Raw genomic sequence first — 9,825 nt, forward strand, 5'->3', positions numbered from 1 at the left:
TGTTCAGCCTTTGCAGTAGATGGGTAGACAGATTTCGAACTCTGATGGCACATTCTCTCACTTACATCTCTTGCTTTCAAGGAGAGATTGTGACTTTATCGGCAGAAACAACACATTCCTATTCGATAATATTGTATTAAATGTTTATGCAGTGGGTCACGTTGCCTTCAGCACAACCAAATGAGTAATTTAAAAGTCATGAGTTGCTGATGCCGATGTCTTTATAGGTAGCTGTAGCGACAGGAGGTCCATATAGCAAAGTATGCTGAGAGAAGTATGCGGTCGTCATAACGGTGCCGTTACAGCAACCTGTGAACAGCCAACTACATAAATGTAGTTATACACTCCTGGAAATTGAAATAAGAACACCATGAATTCATTGTCCCAGGAAGGGGAAACTTTATTGACACATTCCTGGGGTCAGATACATCACATGATCACACTGACAGAACCACAGGCACATAGACACAGGCAACAGAGCATGCACAATGTCGGCACTAGTACAGTGTATATCCACCTTTCGCAGCAATGCAGGCTGCTATTCTCCCATGGAGACGATCGTAGAGATGCTGGATGTAGTCCTGTGGAACGGCTTGCCATGCCATTTCCACCTGGCGCCTCAGTTGGACCAGCGTTCGTGCTGGACGTGCACACCGCGTGAGACGACGCTTCATCCAGTCCCAAACATGCTCAATGGGGGACAGATCCGGAGATCTTGCTGGCCAGGGTAGTTGACTTACACCTTCTAGAGCACGTTGGGTGGCACGGGATACATGCGGACGTGCATTGTCCTGTTGGAACAGCAAGTTCCCTTGCCGGTCTAGGAATGGTAGAACGATGGGTTCGATGACGGTTTGGATGTACCGTGCACTATTCAGTGTCCCCTCGACGATCACCAGTGGTGTACGGCCAGTGTAGGAGATCGCTCCCCACACCATGATGCCGGGTGTTGGCCCTGTGTGCCTCGGTCGTATGCAGTCCTGATTGTGGCGCTCACCTGCACGGCGCCAAACACGCATACGACCATCATTGGCACCAAGGCAGAAGCGACTCTCATCGCTGAAGACGACACGTCTCCATTCGTCCCTCCATTCACGCCTGTCGCGACACCACTGGAGGCGGGCTGCACGATGTTGGGGCGTGAGCGGAAGACGGCCTAACGGTGTGCGGGACCGTAGCCCAGCTTCATGGAGACGGTTGCGAATGGTCCTCGCCGATACCCCAGGAGCAACAGTGTCCCTAATTTGCTGGGAAGTGGCGGTGCGGTCCCCTACGGCACTGCGTAGGATCCTACGGTCTTGGCGTGCATCCGTGCGTCGCTGCGGTCCGGTCCCAGGTCGACGGGCACGTGCACCTTCCGCCGACCACTGGCGACAACATCGATGTACTGTGGAGACCTCACGCCCCACGTGTTGAGCAATTCGGCGGTACGTCCACCCGGCCTCCCACATGCCCACTATACGCCCTCGCTCAAAGTCCGTCAACTGCACATACGGTTCACGTCCACGCTGTCGCGGCATGCTACCAGTGTTAAAGACTGCAATGGAGCTCCGTATGCCACGGCAAACTGGCTGACACTGACGGCGGCGGTGCACAAATGCTGCGCAGCTAGCGCCATTCGACGGCCAACACCGCGGTTCCTGGTGTGTCCGCTGTGCCGTGCGTGTGATCATTGCTTGTACAGCCCTCTCGCAGTGTCCGGAGCAAGTATGGTGGGTCTGACACACCGGTGTCAATGTGTTCTTTTTTCCATTTCCAGGAGTGTATTAACATCAATCCACAGTTATGAAACTAAAACTCAGGAAGAATCTCAGTGTTAATAAAAAAGACGTCACAGTATAAGGTAGGTAGAAATTCAACAGGTACGACATCCCAGCTAGTACACTGCCATTGGTCAGAGCCCCCTTGCATTGCCTGGAAATTAGCTGAGCCGCACACTTCAAATTTTCTGTTGTGTTAAGTGGTAACTGAGACATTGTTCTTCGCTGTATTTCTTATACTGATAATAAATAATTACACCTTTTATTTCCAGAACATTTTGAAACAACAACTGTTCTAATTAGTCAAGCTAAAAGAGCAGTATAATAACAGGATTAAAAATAAAACGTTTCTGCACAAAGTAGCAGTGCATTACACATCAGTTGCGTATCTTTACCGTTTATAATAATCAATAGATCAACCTGAACACTTGACACACACACACACACGTAAAATGAAGCACCCAGAGGACATGGTCTGACGTCAGTGTAACTTTGTAGAGACACATATTATCAGAGTATGTACATAACGGGCGTAAACAGCGTCAGGTGTTGAGTGGTCACTGTGAAGGACACGGAGATGCTGCACAAACTCTAGTGAGACAGTGTTATCAGCACCTGACAGAATTTGTAAGAGGCCTCAATGTGGGTCTCCATTTGGCCAGCTGGTTGACTCAAGCAAAGTACAGATTTGTGGTGTATTCAGATGTCTCAGTGGCCCGTTGTTGAACTACATGGGAATGTGAAGGCAAGCCATCATCAAGGTTCTGGACGACCACGTCTGACCACCACAATGGAGGACTGCTGTTTTGTGCACCAAGCACACAATAACCCCCTTATATCTGCGTCTGCCATCCGTGAACAAGTAAGGCACTCTCTGCTATGTTCTGCGTCATCCTGCTCTATAGGTCAGAGACTAACACCAGCTCGACTCAGTAGTTACTATCCCATTCACAAGCTGTCAGTATCTCCACAACATAAGCAGGTACGTCTGAGGCGGTGCAGTGACAGAAAGCACTGACTGCTGAAGAATGGCATCGCACTGTGTTCGGTGATGAACCGTGGTTTTGCACTATCCCTGAGACTATCATCGCCGTACATGGCGACGCCCTGGGGAGAGGCCCCATTCTTGCAATGTTGTGGAAAGGCACATCCAGCGCCGGCTTTAGGGTGGGGCGACCCGGGCGGTCGCCCAGGGCGCCGGGGCCCAAGGGGCGCCACATACTAAATACATGTAAATTTACAATCACCCATTTCGCGAAACTAAAATATTATTCAGTCTCATTCAACATACGTCGCTAATCTCACGAATGCGCGATGAATTCGGGGTAGCAGAAGAGAAATCATGCTGAATACAATCTTCGTATTGTCTGCAACCATCCATGTTTGACGCGGGCTAGCACGGGCTCTACCAAAGCGCCTCTCTTATTTGTTTCAAGAACTGCAACAAGGAAGAGCCCATGCAGCCGCACCATCTCTCGTTCACAACAGAAACTACCGGTCGCTCCAAATAAAAGAAAATACAGACTGTGAAATATACATTACATTATGATTTAATTAATACGAATGTATTTATACTGAATATTTGTGACTTAATGACTCATGTACATTAATTAATAGATCATGCAATGCGTGCACTGCATTCATAGAGAATTCTCCCCTAACGTACTGAAATAATACAGCGCCACACAATGTTTGTTAGACTGCATATGTTGGCAGCGCTACGATTTGCACCCGCATGTTAGTAATTGTCAGTAAGAGTCGGAGGCAGCGGTCATGTTTTCGTGGCGGAATAATTGTGAGTGAAACGAGTGTCGTGACTGTGTCAACATTTTAATTTTCTGGTAAGTGCGAAAAACATTTTTATCTTTCAGTTCAGGTTTTTTTCTAGTTACGTCTACTGATAGGTGAATTTCTTTATTTGTTATAGATCGAATACTGTGGTCGCGAAATAGAGCAGTGTCCAAGCAATAATTTGTCAAATTATTAAATGCTGTTCTAAATGACAAGAAAAGTTAACTGTCAACATGAAGTCAGATATTGATGGAAATTTTAGTTGTTTATAATTGTTTTTCATTAGGCGTAATATGTTTTGTGTTCAGATGACTGACAGAAAATATAGGTTTATGGCTTACAGTTGTATTAAATTCAATAAAAATATGGTACCCAATTCAAAATTAGTGTTTTTTCTTTATACATATTACCTCCTATATATAAAAATCAATTGTTGTGTGTTAGTCTCACCAAAACAAAGAAATGGCTTGACCAATTTGAATAATTTTTGTTTTGTTTTGTTCGCTTTAGTACAGGGGTGCTTCAGAAAAGAAAAGAAATATTTAGGATATACGAGCCTGTTTCAACCACATTTTACGCACCTTTTCTTTGTTTGGAACACGCAAAAACAATTTTCTGGAGTTTTTGTAGATGTACAGTGCAGTACTACGCAATATTTTTAGACAATTTCCCAAAACGTGAATGCCCAAACAATATATCACTGCTATACTGACTGTTACGGCAGCGACAGCAGCATGCTGGACTGACGTCACAGGCTACACAAGACTCACATGGAGCGTCTTAGCGGGCTTTCAGATTATTTGGATTTCATTTCCATTTAAAAAAATAAAATACTCAATTTTACGATGGAAAAAACCATGTTATGATCATAAGATGACGCCATTAACCACTTAAGACGATTTCTAGAAAACGGTCAAATACCGTGTTGCAAAGCACTGCCAGGTTCGCTATTTATACAATAAAGGGCGCCAACTGGACGACTCGCCCGGGGCACCTGGATGGCTAAGGCCGGCTCTGGGCACATCTGTATTACTCCTTCCATCAACGGTGTGGGAAAACATAAAATACGACTTTAGTAGTCCTATTCTGCATAGTTCGGTCGCTCTGCCGATTGGTTTAAAAGGTGAACACACTGAGTGATAGGGTTACCACAACCAAGCCTCTGCGCAATTCCATAAGCCGTTCAGCAATGAGCCGGTACAGTTCCCGAGGAACTAAGGTGGGCCTATGCCATGTTGCCGTCTTTCCTACAGCCAGCCAATCAAAGACAAGTGACCACAGCTGCAGGCATGCTCACACGGCGATTACTCGAATCCATCCCAGTGATTCTTCAATAAAAGCTAATCACTAAATCCAAATATTTCTAAAATAACTAATTATCCACATAATCAACGAATCGAATGAACACCCTTACTGACACCTCACCACCTCTTGGTACAGTAAATGAATAATCACCAGACACGACAATCGTTAACGGGCCTCGGTAACCTACAGATGGCAGTCTCAGCTACCGAGCCGAAAATGACGTCACTATCATGCCTAACGTATGGAACGGAATGGTATGGACGACACAGTATAGCACTATGGGCCATGGCTGGTTGTGATAGATGGAAGTCTGACCACACATTCGTACGTCATGGACCCCCTGGATCCTCATGTGTTTCCTGTGACCCTGGTATTGTCCTTCTTTGCAGCTGAACACGCAACACCAGTATGACGAAGCTCCACATATGCCAAAGAGTTTGATTCGGCGTTCACTGAGACAGGACGGATTGTGACTGGCTGTCTAAGCCCAAATCCTTTCACCAGAATATTAAATTATGAGTATAGTGCCACCTGACATCCGCAGAAGAACAGTCGCAGAAATGGAGGAAATGAAGCTGGAAAACGATCCCAGTTCATCCTGTTTGGAAATGAACCACAAAAACATAGGCTGCGGTCACAGAGGAGTCTCCTGTGCACAACATCAGGCTTCCATAAGTGCCTGGAACTTCTTGTGCAGAGCTATGAGAAAATTCGTTAACCAAAAGAGTTGGGTAGAACAACAAAGAGAAACCTGACGTTGGATTTCATCTGCCCTATGTGACGTGGATGGTATCAAACTGTTGAGAATAGGATAGTCGTGATGCAAGACGAACCTTAGGAAATGGAGCTTCATGAATGAAGACGACTCCTGTGAGTGTGGTGACCTGTAGGACCCACATCTTCTGGTCTGCAGAAACCTACTTGAGCCTTGCACCACAGAAGATTTATACGCAACGAGTGATAAGGCGATCAGAACAGCGGAATTCTGCAGCTTACGGTTCATCTACCAGAAAATCGGTTGTGTCTTGCAGAATTTTGTTTTTACTTTTATCATTTTGTTTTATTGTATTATATTTTTATTTATTGTACTATATTTTCATTATTATCTAAGTTATGGACGCGTAAAATGACACATAGCACATGTGTTTATGAACAGTCTGCTTGATGCTGAAGTACTCAAGAGGCCAGTAAGATCCCCATATCCACTCCTGATAGAACATGTGTGAGATCATCTCGGACGTCAGCGCTATCTCAGTGTCAGTACCCAGGATACCAGGGATTAGTTACAAAAGTTGTGGAACAGTTTGCCTTAGGTGAAAATACATCGGCTTTATGACACTTCCCAACCGAATCAGCGAATGCACCAAACTAGAATTGGTGCAACGTCACACTGATGAATGGGCTCATGTTGACAAGCTCATAGTAAATTTGACCCGATTTTGTCGTAATGAAATACACTCCTGGAAATGGAAAAAAGAACACATTGACACCGGTGTGTCAGACCCACCATACTTGCTCCGGACACTGCGAGAGGGCTGTACAAGCAATGATCACACGCACGGCACAGCGGACACACCAGGAACCGCGGTGTTGGCCGTCGAATGGCGCTAGCTGCGCAGCATTTGTGCACCGCCGCCGTCAGTGTCAGCCAGTTTGCCGTGGCATACGGAGCTCCATCGCAGTCTTTAACACTGGTAGCATGCAGCGACAGCGTGGACGTGAACCGTATGTGCAGTTGACGGACTTTGAGCGAGGGCGTATAGTGGGCATGCGGGAGGCCGGGTGGACGTACCGCCGAATTGCTCAACACGTGGGGCGTGAGGTCTCCACAGTACATCGATGTTGTCGCCAGTGGTCGGCGGAAGGTGCACGTGCCCGTCGACCTGGGACCGGACCGCAGCGACGCACGGATGCACGCCAAGACCGTAGGATCCTACGCAGTGCCGTAGGGGACCGCACCGCCACTTCCCAGCAAATTAGGGATACTGTTGCTCCTGGGGTATCGGCGAGGACCATTCGCAACCGTCTCCATGAAGCTGGGCTACGGTCCCGCACACCGTTAGGCCGTCTTCCGCTCACGCCCCAACATCGTGCAGCCCGCCTCCAGTGGTGTCGCGACAGGCGTGAATGGAGGGACGAATGGAGACGTGTCGTCTTCAGCGATGAGAGTCGCTTCTGCCTTGGTGCCAATGATGGTCGTATGCGTGTTTGGCGCCGTGCAGGTGAGCGCCACAATCAGGACTGCATACGACCGAGGCACACAGGGCCAACACCCGGCATCATGGTGTGGGGAGCGATCTCCTACACTGGCCGTACACCACTGGTGATCGTCGAGGGGACACTGAATAGTGCACGGTACATCCAAACCGTCATCGAACCCATCGTTCTACCATTCCTAGACCGGCAAGGGAACTTGCTGTTCCAACAGGACAATGCACGTCCGCATGTATCCCGTGCCACCCAACGTGCTCTAGAAGGTGTAAGTCAACTACCCTGGCCAGCAAGATCTCCGGATCTGTCCCCCATTGAGCATGTTTGGGACTGGATGAAGCGTCGTCTCACACAGTCTGCACGTCCAGCACGAACGCTGGTCCAACTGAGGCGCCAGGTGGAAATGGCATGGCAAGCCGTTCCACAGGACTACATCCAGCATCTCTACGATCGTCTCCATGGGAGAATAGCAGCCTGTATTGCTGCGAAAGGTGGATATACACTGTACTAGTGCCGACATTGTGCATGCTCTGTTGCCTGTGTCTATGTGCCTGTGGTTCTGTCAGTGTGATCATGTGATGTATCTGACCCCAGGAATGTGTCAATAAAGTTTCCCCTTCCTGGGACAATGAATTCACGGTGTTCTTATTTCAATTTCCAGGAGTGTAGCATCTCATACCCGCTCAACCCTGTGAAGCTTCATTTCGTCTCCCTCTCCACTTCTGGGTGCGTCACTTTTTTTTGTCAGGCTGGGTATTTTAGGTTCGAAGTAGAAATTCCCTTCCAGATATTCCCATTTGGGATTTCCTCTGACCCACTTCCAACCAGTTGGAGTCCTACAACAGTCCTCCCTGTTCTCACGAGTTGGAGGTAATACATACAAAAAATAAGAAAAAGGTGTTGTTGTTGCACATCACGTATGTTGCGCAAGTTAGTGAACAAAGGCGATGCTACATTAAAGGACATTTGCAAAAATATGCGCTGTCTCAGCCATTGAGGTGACGCTGATGTGAGATCTTTAGAAATCTCAGTAATTCAATAACGATCCGTGTTATCTTTTTTGGCAGCCTAATGACTTGTTGTTTGACTTGCCAGTGAACTTTTCAAGTTCTTGCATTTGAATACAATCTATCCCACCAGGTAATTTAATGCACTGAGTGCCACATCTTCTTGAGTCATGCTGAATAACTGAACAAAATATTTAGAAGTAAGCTGTGCTGAATAACTGAACAAAATATTTAGAAGTAAGCTGTCTTCATTTCTCTCCTTGTCATTATTACAACATGAATTACTGATTAAATTGGCGCCTGGTTTCGTGCATAACTGGGATTTCATTATGTGTGTTCACTTTTCCCAAAGTACTCAATTATTTGAGGGAACCGACGTATCTGTTGCCCTGTAGTTGAGCGCTCTAGACCTGGACGTGGGAGCTTAATTAGAGCTGAAGCAGAAATATTCAAAATTTCTGAAGAGGCATCAGTCCTCACTTTCGATAAGATGAACATCTATAGTCGAATAAGTTACATTTACTGATGTCATATTTGATTTGATGGTGGCACCCAGCTTATATGTGGCATGGATGCAGCAGACCTCGACTTTACATCGACAATAGTTGGGGTCACGAATGATGGCAGTCGAGTTTAGCCTTGTGCGCATCTACAACACCCATTCTCCAACAACCAATGAGCGTTCAGTAGTTTTCTCAGCACTCTACCAATGCCAATATTAAACGCAATCGTAGCGAGTTATGTAGTTAATCTTTATTCCATTTATTGGTAGTTGTGACAGCTGATGGTGTTGGTAAGCGATAAATTCTGCAGAAGCAGGCGAGAGACATAATTTGCAGTAAACACACTTCAACCGCATAGTCCGCAACTTGTGCTGCCTCTAAATCACAGGGTCCCGCATTCGATTCCCGGCCGGGTTGGCGATTTTCTCTGCCCGGGGACTGGGTGTTTGTGTTGACCTCATCGTTTCATCATCATCATCATTCGTGACAGTGATGCGATTGGACTGTGTAAAAAAAAAGTTGGACTCTGTAAAAATTGGAACTTTCTACACACACTGATGACCATGCAGTTGAGTGACCCACAAACCAAACATCATCATCTTCAACCGTATACCACATGTATGCACTTACCACAACAGTCACTTGGAACGGGCAAAAATGGAATTCCCGCTTCGTCTCGAGTTGCGCAAAGCGCCATCTTTCATGGAGTGAGCTCTTTGAACAGAAGAAAGTCCCGGAAGGAGCTAGACTGCGCATCGTAGCTATGACTTCCGATATGAGAGTAAAAAAAATTAGAAATATGGAAGCAACTTGGGCTATCTGTAAATAAAACGTTTTTTCTCAGTCCATGAGGATCCTGGGTGGATAGTATGGATATTCTGTAACACTCATGTACCCGTTGTTGAAACTGCCAAGAAAGCACTTGCTAGATTAAGGACTTGTTTTGTCATATGTTATGACTGAGACAAAGAAGTGTAGAGAAGATCTGCTGAACCATCAGAAGGATGACCTTTCCATTGCGTTTCATATTTCAGAGGCGCACTTGAATATTACTGTATGTCATAGGTGTAGACAGGATTTGATTTGAGAGATGGGGAGGGTTTTCAACAAATGCCCGTCGTTGTAAAGTGGACATTAAATAGAGCAGTAAACAGCACTACATAGGGTGTGTATTTATATATAAAATTTAAGTCAATGTGGTTGATTTAGATAGTAAATTATAATATTTATCATCTAGCAGAAATCAGT

Source organism: Schistocerca cancellata, chromosome 5 (genome assembly GCF_023864275.1).
Source record: "Schistocerca cancellata isolate TAMUIC-IGC-003103 chromosome 5, iqSchCanc2.1, whole genome shotgun sequence".
In the NCBI taxonomy this organism is placed as follows: Eukaryota; Metazoa; Arthropoda; class Insecta; order Orthoptera; family Acrididae; genus Schistocerca; species Schistocerca cancellata.